Below are 10,068 nucleotides of genomic sequence, written 5' to 3'. Positions count from 1 at the left end.
CAGTAAGTCCTGGGAGGCCAGGAAGTGACTTGTAAGAAACATTACCCACGATGCTAAAAGGCCTGGAGTAAAAGTAAGGCTTCTAAATGTAAGTGCCCCTGATCTGATCCTTTGAGAAAAGTGGCCTGTGGCAGGGTTGACAGGATTAAGGAGTGCCACTGTTTTTTAGGCGGTGGGCAGGTTTATATATATGTATATTGTATATTATTCTTTAACCTTTGGAGCAAATGTGAGCGTTATCAGCTGAAGCCTAGAGAGGTTAATTTGCCCGTGATGTATCCATAACAGAAGAGGGATTTAGTCCAGTTTTAACTTATACCAAGTGCTGACTTCTTTCCACTATACCAGTGATTCTTAACTGGATGATTTTGTCACCCAGCGTGCACTCAGCCTTATCTGGAGGTCACGACTGGGTGGGGTGTGGGAGGCCGCTACTGGTATCGAGGGAAGAGAGGCTAGGAATGCTACTAAAATAAACATTCCACAAGGTATATACCAGCAAATAGACCGCACAACAAAGATTGTCCACCCCAAAATGCCGAAGTTGAGAAACTTAGCATAATACCATGACTATTAGAACCCAAAGCACTTGCTTCAGGCAGAGGGGTGGTATTTCTAACGAGATGCGAGAGAACATTCGTTGGAATAGATGCAGTTGAGCATCACGATAAAGAACCTGAAATGCCTGCTAAACCAATATGCTGCTGGAGAAAATGCCAACAAAACATGGTATTTTTGTTCTAAACTTTGTTCTACAAACCGAAAAGGTATGTCCATACTATACTGCTGCTGTTCAGTTGTTCTTGTGTTCTTTTCAAGGAAAAAATCAGAAATCACATGTACACATAGAGAGGCACACGTGTATCTCACCAACATAAAAATAAATGTCAGAATAATCCAGAACTGCATTTTGATCCTGAGATTGTATATAATCCCCAACAATTAATAGTGTTACATATGTTTTGTAAAAATTTTTTAAATAGTTGGTATTATTCATTCTCAGAACACACTATGTCAAGTCCTGTTGATCTAATGCAAAATCCTGGAAGCAGTTCCATTTAGAGAAAATGTTCTGGGTCTCCATACCAGGTAGAATTTACAGAAGGAGCAGTGATGTGTGAAAAAAAAGCTTACCAATTCATTTCATTTCATCAGTACACACACAGGAGATGGGGAAAAGGGAAAAAAAGAAACAAGAAACAAGGAAAATGAAGATGGTAAAAAGCTCTTTATTGACTGACTCTAGAAAGCCAGCCAAATAGGTAGCTTTCATTGCACATAGACTGACCTCTAAAAGGCCACATGTAGAAAGCTTAAAGTTTGGGTTTTTGTGAGCAAAAAAAAGTGGGTAAATGTGACACATTCTTATAATTAGCAGTTGTCATTTTCCAAAGACAACTATTAATGGCCCCACTAAGAATATTACCCTTCTGATTCTTATATTACTCTTCTTGATTCTTATATCATGTGATAACAATGGATAGTATGATGTTATATAGGTATCCATGTAATCGTCCTTCCTAATATTTCCCTGAAGAATATGGTGCTTGACTTAAAGCAAACATTTGAAATACCAAAGTTTCCAATCTTTAGAGATCTTAAGTTAAAAATGGGTTGCTCAGGTATCCAGCTCATTAAATTAATTTCTTCTCTCTTTACCATTCCTTTTTGTCTTCATCAGTATAGATAAACACAAGTTTGGAAATTGAGATATTATCCATTAACAATTTCATTCATTATAATTATGACATATATGTTCATATGTCAGGAAAAATGGTTATCTTTATTTCTATTTAGGATTTTAACTAATCCATCTCAAAAAAAGTATAAATTCTTCAGCGTAGTTGACTTTTATTCAGTCTGGGAAAAGTTAATCTAAGAAATTTTTAAATGAGAAAAATTATATCTATATACTCTGCAATTTTTCCCAGTGTGGATATTTCCTTTAGTCAACTATGTCATGTATGTAAGTTAAGCACTTTTCTATTCATTTTTTATCTTTGTCTATTTAAGGATCTCAGTAAACTCTGACCTATAGAGACAAAAATTATTAGATCATTATTTTTTAGAATAGATTGTCTCTCAGGAAAATAACATTAATAATCACATAGAAAACAATTAGGGATTTTTCATCCTAACAATAGCCTTATGATTCTTTATCATACTACATTCTAATTTCAAAAATAATAAAATGCATCTAAAACATTAATACAATATAAAATGCATCTAAAACATTAATACAAAACTCTGAAATAACAAAATCCTCTAAAACAGTAACAAAAGCCTGAATTTAAACTAGGTGTAAATGTGTGTTTTTAACCTTAACATTATAATAAAATGCAACTTCAGGACTAAATAGAAAGATAAGGAGTGTTGTAACCAACTTTAATGTTTATGTGGACATACGAGAGAAAGAAAAGTGTTTAAAATATTCATTTACTTTGTGCATTAATAGGATGAGATTTTTTAACACTTGTGAAAACACATTACAGCTGGAAAAGGGAGCTGGAGAAAACAAATTTCTGTTCCTGAAGAGAGGGCAGGCCACCTTCAGAGCCCAGAATGACAACTGGGGGAAATGTAGGAGCATGAGAAGACCACCCCCACCAAAATCCAGGGATAAGCGTGAACCTAAGAAAGAGGCTTAGTCAGAGGGTGAGCTCTACCAGCACCCATCATAAAGGAAACCATTGTGAGCGATACAAAAGCATAGGAGACTCACTGAGACAGGTAAGGGAAGGCCAAAGGAGAGCAGACAGTGAGGAAACCAGCCCTACTCTAAACACCAGGTAACGTAGAGGAATTTGATGCTGCTTGTGCACTGAGGGCAAAATATAGCAAAAGGAAATGCTACACAGAGTTTAAAGATATAAACTATAAACGGTATATCTGTGATTTTTTTTTGTAGCAATCTGATTAATTCCTTGGAACGCATCACATATTTAGTTTCTTTTTCCTTACCAAATCCCAAACTACCTTAGCTTTCTTTGTGGTAAAGTCCTACAGTTGACAACCTGTTAGACATCAGTGCATATGCATGAGAAGCCTTTTCAATTCAAACTTAATCATCAGAAGAATGCTTGGCTGTCTTCATTTTTCTTCTTTTTCCCTCCTTGCCTCAATGTGTACCGGTAGCACAGAGAGGAACTGATATTCTTGGATCACTCACTGCTCCTGTAAATTACACCTGGGGTGAAAGTTCAGGAATTTTTTTGTACATGGGGTACAATTACTGCCAGGATTTTGTAGTCATAGCAAAATGGAGTTTGTCCAAATTAAATACTCTTTCTTTAAAAAAACATTAAGTGAATATAAAGAAATGTAAAAAACTCAGAGAATGTATTTGAAAATAACATATATGAAAAAGTCTTATGTCCACAATGCATTTTTATTTTGTTCTTATTTTTCTAGGTTTTTGAGGTAGAAATTTAGATTATTAACTTGAGGCTTTTTCTTAATGCATGCATTCAGTGTTGCAAATTTCTCCTTCAGTTCTGCATTAGCTATGTCCCACAAATTTCTAAATGTTATATGCTGTTTACTTTCAGTTCAGTGTATTTGTTTTTAAATTTCTCTTAAAACTTCTTCTTTTTTACCTCGATTAGAAATGTGTTGTTCCAAGTATCTGGAGATTTTCCTGTTATCTTATTATTTATTTCTAGTTTGATTCCTTGGAGAACACATTTTGTATAATTTCAATTCTTGTAAATGTATAGATATTTTATTTATGGCCCAGTATTTGGTCTGTTCTGGTAAAAGTTCCTTGAACATCATAAAATACAAAGCTTATTCTGCTCTTATTACATAGAATATTCTATAAATGTCAACTAAATTGTGCTGGTTAATATTGTTAACTTTTTCTACATTATTTCTAATATTCTTGGTAGTTATTCCAACAATTGTTGAGGAAGAGTAGTTGAAGTCTTCAACTATAATTGTGGATTTGTCTGTTTCTCTTTTGTTCTATGGTTTTTCTTTCACATAATTTGAAGTTCTGTTTTTTGGTGCATGTATATTTAGAATTGCTCTCCTTGTCATGGATTGATCTCATATGACAGAAAAGTTAAGAGAGCTCTCTGGGGTCTCTATCATAAGGCACTAATCCTATTAAAGGATCTACCCTTATGACCTAATTAGCTATCAAAATCCACACCTCCTAAAACCATCACACTGGGAATCAGGTTTCAACATATGAGATTTTGAGGGACAAAAACTTTTCAGTCTGTTGCACAGCCCCATTCTTCAAATTGCAATAGAAACTTCACTTCTTCACAGGAGACTCACAAAGGATGTTTCTGACCTATATAGAAAATACTCTCCATTATTTTCCCTTACAAATGATTGTTCATTTCCTTCATAGGCTTTGTCCTAATCTGTAGTCATTTACACGTGTCTGTTAAGGATGTATTGTTTCTCTTTTCCATTTTAAAGTAAACTCCATGTGGTCAGGAACCGTGCTTGTGTTCTTTGTGTCTGTAATCTCAGCACTGAGCACAATGCCTGGTACCCAACAAATATCCAGTGACTAAATTAACATTTACTTCCAAAAGAGCATTAAGGTATATACACAGTTTGCCTTGTAAGAGATAGTTTCTTTGATACCCTATAAACTTTTAAAAGTAAAACTTAATTAAAAAATCATGCAAGTGTTGGATATGAAAGGCAGAGTTTGTTGATTTTGCGTGCACGTGCCAGTAACAGGATCATTTAGTCACACACAGATTCTCAAACAATGTTTATAATTTATTAACATGGATACCATTGCAAGATGCTCCTGTGAACTTATGTTAATCAGTTAATAAAGTACAATACCACTTATTTGCTAGTACCAAATGAATCACAATCCATTTAGGGAATCATAGTATTAAGCTAATTGTCAAGAAGATAACAGCATTTATTCTATGTAATATTAAACACATTCTGTCTTTCTGGTGTGCTAGAAAGAAACAAATGTAATATAAACCTATTTCATTTTTAACTCTTAGTTTTGTTGGTCTCCCATTGTGAGCACATTTATGGACTATATAGTAACAACACTAGCAATGGACTAAAGGAGAAAGGAGGATGAAGAGGATATGAAAGTGGGGAGGAAGGGGTGTCTTGTAAAGGTCTCTAAAGACCAGTTGACCTTCCTAGCTTAGATCCTGCAGAACCAGTGTTGTTAAATATTTGTTATATTTGACTGAGGTCACAAAAATTAAGAAGGGAAGGATACAGAAAATGTGGTATGAGAGAGGACATTGGTGAGGTAGATGCAGGAGCAATGAAAAATGAAAATAGTTATGAATGGAAGAAAGAATGGAAAATACAATAACTTAATGGAGGAGTGTATTAGATTTATTCTTTACATTGTAAATTTATCACAGAAATCCATATTATTTCCAGTTTATATTAGCACAATAAATGTACATTCTAAGAACAATTTACTCAATGTCTTCAAGCAACAATGTTTCCATAATTTTTAATTAATATATGAGGTAGCTATAGGAAGTACCTTCCTTCATTCCTTTATTAGAATGGGAGGTGCATAATTTATCAGTCATCACACCTTTTTATAATTTTGCTATCAATTACTGTAAAACACCTTAAACACTGTTTACCATTATCCTACAGAGTTTATTTTCAGTAAGTGCAATAAGTGTTTTAAACCTACATTAGCTGAAAGATTTCTGAGTTTGAACATATCTTTCATCTTCCCTTTCTTGTAAGGATGAATCAATAAAATAGCTTTTGTCTCTGCACAAGTTGGAATGATTACAGAAAAAGGGATTCCCTGCCTCCCCCCACCCCTCACTCCCCACATAGTTCCTGCTGTCACTCTGATAGAAACTACTGGTAACAGTGGATAGACCACATTTTCAGAAAGGTGACAAGTAGAGAAACCATATTTTCAGCATCTCACGATGAAGCTGTGAGAGAAAAATGTATCAAGATCCCTTCTCTGTCACAACTCCAAACAAACAGGTGCAACAGTTATTCCTTCTTATAAATAAAGATGCTAGCAGCCCTCCCACTATGAATGCAATTATAAAATTCATTCCTTTCCAAAATGCCTAAATTTACTTGAATCCCTGTGGAGCCTCCCAGAGGGACTTGGGAGAACCATTTGAAGTGGTTTATTATTTGTTTAAACACTTCTGCTTTAATGCTAGTATTTCTTACATCTGCAGTTATAAAATTCTGCATGTACACACAAACACACACACAGTGATCTTTTCTAAACTTCGCTCAACTTAGAAATTAGCTTAAATATAATTAGCAGTAGCCTTAAGATAAATTAATAGGGAAGTCTGTATCTTTAAACGATATACCAGTAACAGCACAGTTTGAACTTGTCACTGGCTTTAAGGATTTTACAGGTAAAGCATCTTCCCAAATCAAAAGAAATGATTGGAAATTACTCTACCAGTAATTAGAGATGACTTAAGAACTTAATTCAGACATGAAATATTGAATATGTATAGATAGGCATAGAGAAGTATTATGCAGAGTCAGAAGAGAATAGAATTGTGAACATTCATTGTGTTATATAATATCTATTATCATAGATATCAAGACTGAAATCTGGTTTCTTCATATAAATTAATATATTATAAAATTGCATTATATAATGTACCTGAAACCATCCATACCTCATGGAAAAAGTTCATAAACCTTGAAAAATGTCTGAAATTTTGTGCAAACCCTGTTCTGAGGGAAATATGTGTAATAGAGCATTTATAATCTTACTTTCTCCCAGTGTCCCAAAAGCCCCCAATTCCATTGTTAAAGAACCCCAGGACTAATATTTAAGATTCAGAAACACCATCCTTAATGAAAAATTAAAGGGAAGAGACTGTAGATTAACAAGAAGTTTAGTAAATTAAAATCGTGACTACCCAAAAGGAAGACAGCATTTATAAACTGGAATGTCACTCAGTTAACCAATGCACAAGGAAAAGGGAAAAACAAAGCCTAACAAAACTGACTAAACCTTAGCTATTCATTAGCAATTGCTCCTTTTGTTCAACTGTTTGAAATTCCTAACATTATAAAGCCATGTGATAAATACATTTATAAACAAATCTTGACGTAATTATGAGAAGAGACTTACGAAGCCTAGATTTTCCTCAGTGAGCATGACTGCCCACTGCGTAGTCTGTACTTGAAGAGTTAGAGTTTGTGCAGCATCCCCCAGCATAGACATGCTCATGACGCACTCATATAAACGCTCTCACGTCTACATTATGCACCTGCGCATATGCACATTTGGCATTCAACAGGTCACATATTAGTCATTCATTAAATTCTGATGAATTCAATTCATAAGTTAAACTCTGTGTGTAGTTCACAGACACATATGGTTATCCCAGACACAGACAGACATTGATCCCTTGGAAATGTTACCACAAATAGGACACTCCAGACTCCTGTTGAAGTTTAGAGTGGTTGCTTCTAGTAGCAATAATGCTGTGAGTGTCTTTCAAACAGATGCATAAAATACATCTGATTATATCTTCAGATGCATTTTCTATGAAGAAAAGCATGCTGAAGTATTTTATGGAGCAGTAATCTCTCTGTTTTTGTTTATAAATTAAATGGTACTGCTCTCCAAGTGCCACAACATTTGCCAACACTGAAGCTTTCTGAACCTCTTGCTTTTGGGATTTTTATGAGGCTTCCTCACATAGCATGATCAATCATCAACCCATTTTCAGCTCTTCTCCCTTCTCAAGAGAGCGGGGGCAACGCTGAAAATTCCAAGCTTCTAATCGAGGCCTGCTCTTTCTGGTGCCCATTGCCCACCCATGGCCGCCTGATTAGAACAAAAGAAACTCCTATGGCCCAGGAAATTACAAGGGTTTCAGCAGCTCCCTGCCAGGATCCGGGGGCAGAGACCAGTATATATATCTTCTATTATCTCACAAATACTCACTGTTCTTTTAACTAAAATAAAAAATGTTCTCTTAAAGGGAATTCAGGAGGAAAATAGTTCATGACTCAGTAGAAGAAATTGCAGGCCCTCGGTAATTAATTCATTTTTATCTCATATACACTGTAATTTCTGTAAACTATTTTGGATTTTGTTTTAACTATTTCATTCTTTTTGATGACTAATAAAAAATTTAAAAAATAAAATAAACGAACAAAGGAAGCCTCAGGGCCAAAAATGTGGCTGTTTCCCATCAGTAGTCCAATATCTCAACATAAATATTTGTAGCAATAGCAACTTAGGCTTTATTGTGTGTGTGTGTGTGTGATCTTTGTATTTTTTCCAGGTGATTTGATAATAATGTATTCTGAAATATTCTAGTATGCATATTTGTAAGTAGCTGAAAATACTTTTCAGAAATGAAGTGTTTTTAGGGGGAAAGAAAAGGTAAAATTCACTTCCACATTTAGTGAATTAGAATATCTGTCTTATGTGGTATAGACATACAATATGTGTATAATATATACACTAGCTAAAATAGTTCACATATGGGAAAGTTTTTAAAATATCAGGAGGTGTCATTCATTTTTTTCTATTGCACTTATTTTCATTTCCTTTGTAGCAGAGACAATGAAATGACTTTAAAATAATTAAGCAGTAATATTTAAGTTATTAACTTCTCAGTGTTTTCTTACCAAATGAAAGCTTGTATACATATTATTCTAAGTACTTGCAAGTATTGGAAATGCTTCTTACTTACAGGTACAGAGAGCTAACCTTGCTGACTTTTCTGAAGTAAACATTCATTGTTACTGTTTGGTTCTATTTCATTTTTTTATGCTTATAAATATGCAGTTATGATCATTTCCCTCTAAAATATGGTTTCTAAATATTGTTTCTCTCTAGTTACAATGTTCTTTATTGGCTAGGATTTACGAGTGTAGAAGTGACTGGGTATTTTAATGTATGAAAAAATAACTAGTCATACATGTTCTGGCAAGACATCCGTTAGTTAGTATTTGTCACTTCCTTTTGCTGATACTGCAGAAGTTCATTGTTTGAACCTGTGTTCCCATCAAGCATGAAAGCATTTGATCTCCTTGTTTGCAATTACACATTACACTTGATTATATTTGATGTATGGAAAATAAGTTATTTTTGCAGTCTTATGTTTATGTAAGTTTCAGGTCAACTTTCCTAAAGTTAAGTAAGTGAAAATGAAAAATATCTTTTTTTTTCTGTTTTTATAAACACAGAGATAAGATAGAAATCTAATGGTAGGTATAGATATATCAGAATTTAAATGTCAATTTAAATAATTTTCCCAGTGGCAGCATAAGCTAAGGAGCTAGGACTTAAACAGGACATTTGATTCATTTGTTTATGAAACCCATATTACTTATAAGTTTGGCACTGTGCTAAGTGGTACAGATAGTGAATAAAACAAATATATTGGCTGGATTTATTATAGTTTGCTATTGCATATTCCTTGTGCTTTTGATGGCAACATGTAGCTTCTAAACACAGAGAAATTTAAAACTGTAAGATAATATAGTCATATATACAATGCTATGCCATGCCAGAAGACATAGCTTAGCAGAGTTAGCAGAGAGCAAGACACAATACAAAGTATTGGGAAACTGCCAGTAATTCTATATGGCTAGAGTAAGAAACAAGTTACATCCCCCTATCTAGAAGTTAATACAGGTAAAATCATGACATGAATTTTGGGCTACAGGGAAGTTTGGACATGATTCTCTATACAGTTTATTGCTACCAAATAATTTTTAAAGGCACAGTATACAAATAATTGTATTTCAGAATAAAAAAGAGAAAGAGCTGTTTGAGAGAGTTTGGTACCAGCCAGAGAAATATTTAAGACAGTATTGCCATCGTAGGAGTAAGAACAGTAGAGTCTGGTGTGTTGAATCTAGAGAAAAATATATGGTTACTGTTGGCTGAGGAGAATAGGACTGTGGGAGAAATGGTATCTGGCTTTAGAGACTGGGAGGATGGCCTAATTATAACTACTCTATAACTTAATGAGACACGGTAGCTTTGAGCATGGAGATGAAGAATTTAATGTTGAGTTGTATTTTCATAGTGTGTGGTTCCATGAATGTACAGGTAGTCAGCTCAGCTAGCTAGTTTGGAAA

At 34.3% G+C, this 10,068-nt stretch overlaps 1 long non-coding RNA gene across 1 annotated transcript in view; it reads left to right on the top strand.

Annotated features, from left to right (window-relative positions):
• The first annotated feature begins 2,734 nt into the window (after positions 1-2,734).
• Positions 2,735-10,068, top strand: part of LOC140843497 (uncharacterized) — a 163,156-nt gene continuing 155,822 nt past the window's right edge. The window contains exon 1 of the long non-coding RNA XR_012121325.1: positions 2,735-2,789. This is a non-coding gene — a long non-coding RNA (uncharacterized lncRNA). The remainder of the gene's footprint in view (positions 2,790-10,068) is intronic.

The sequence above is a fragment of the Manis javanica genome, chromosome 9 (assembly GCF_040802235.1).
Source record: "Manis javanica isolate MJ-LG chromosome 9, MJ_LKY, whole genome shotgun sequence".
Classification (NCBI taxonomy): Eukaryota; Metazoa; Chordata; class Mammalia; order Pholidota; family Manidae; genus Manis; species Manis javanica.
Note: the sequence above shows the minus strand (reverse complement) of the source record. Positions and strands in the feature narration are given on the sequence as shown.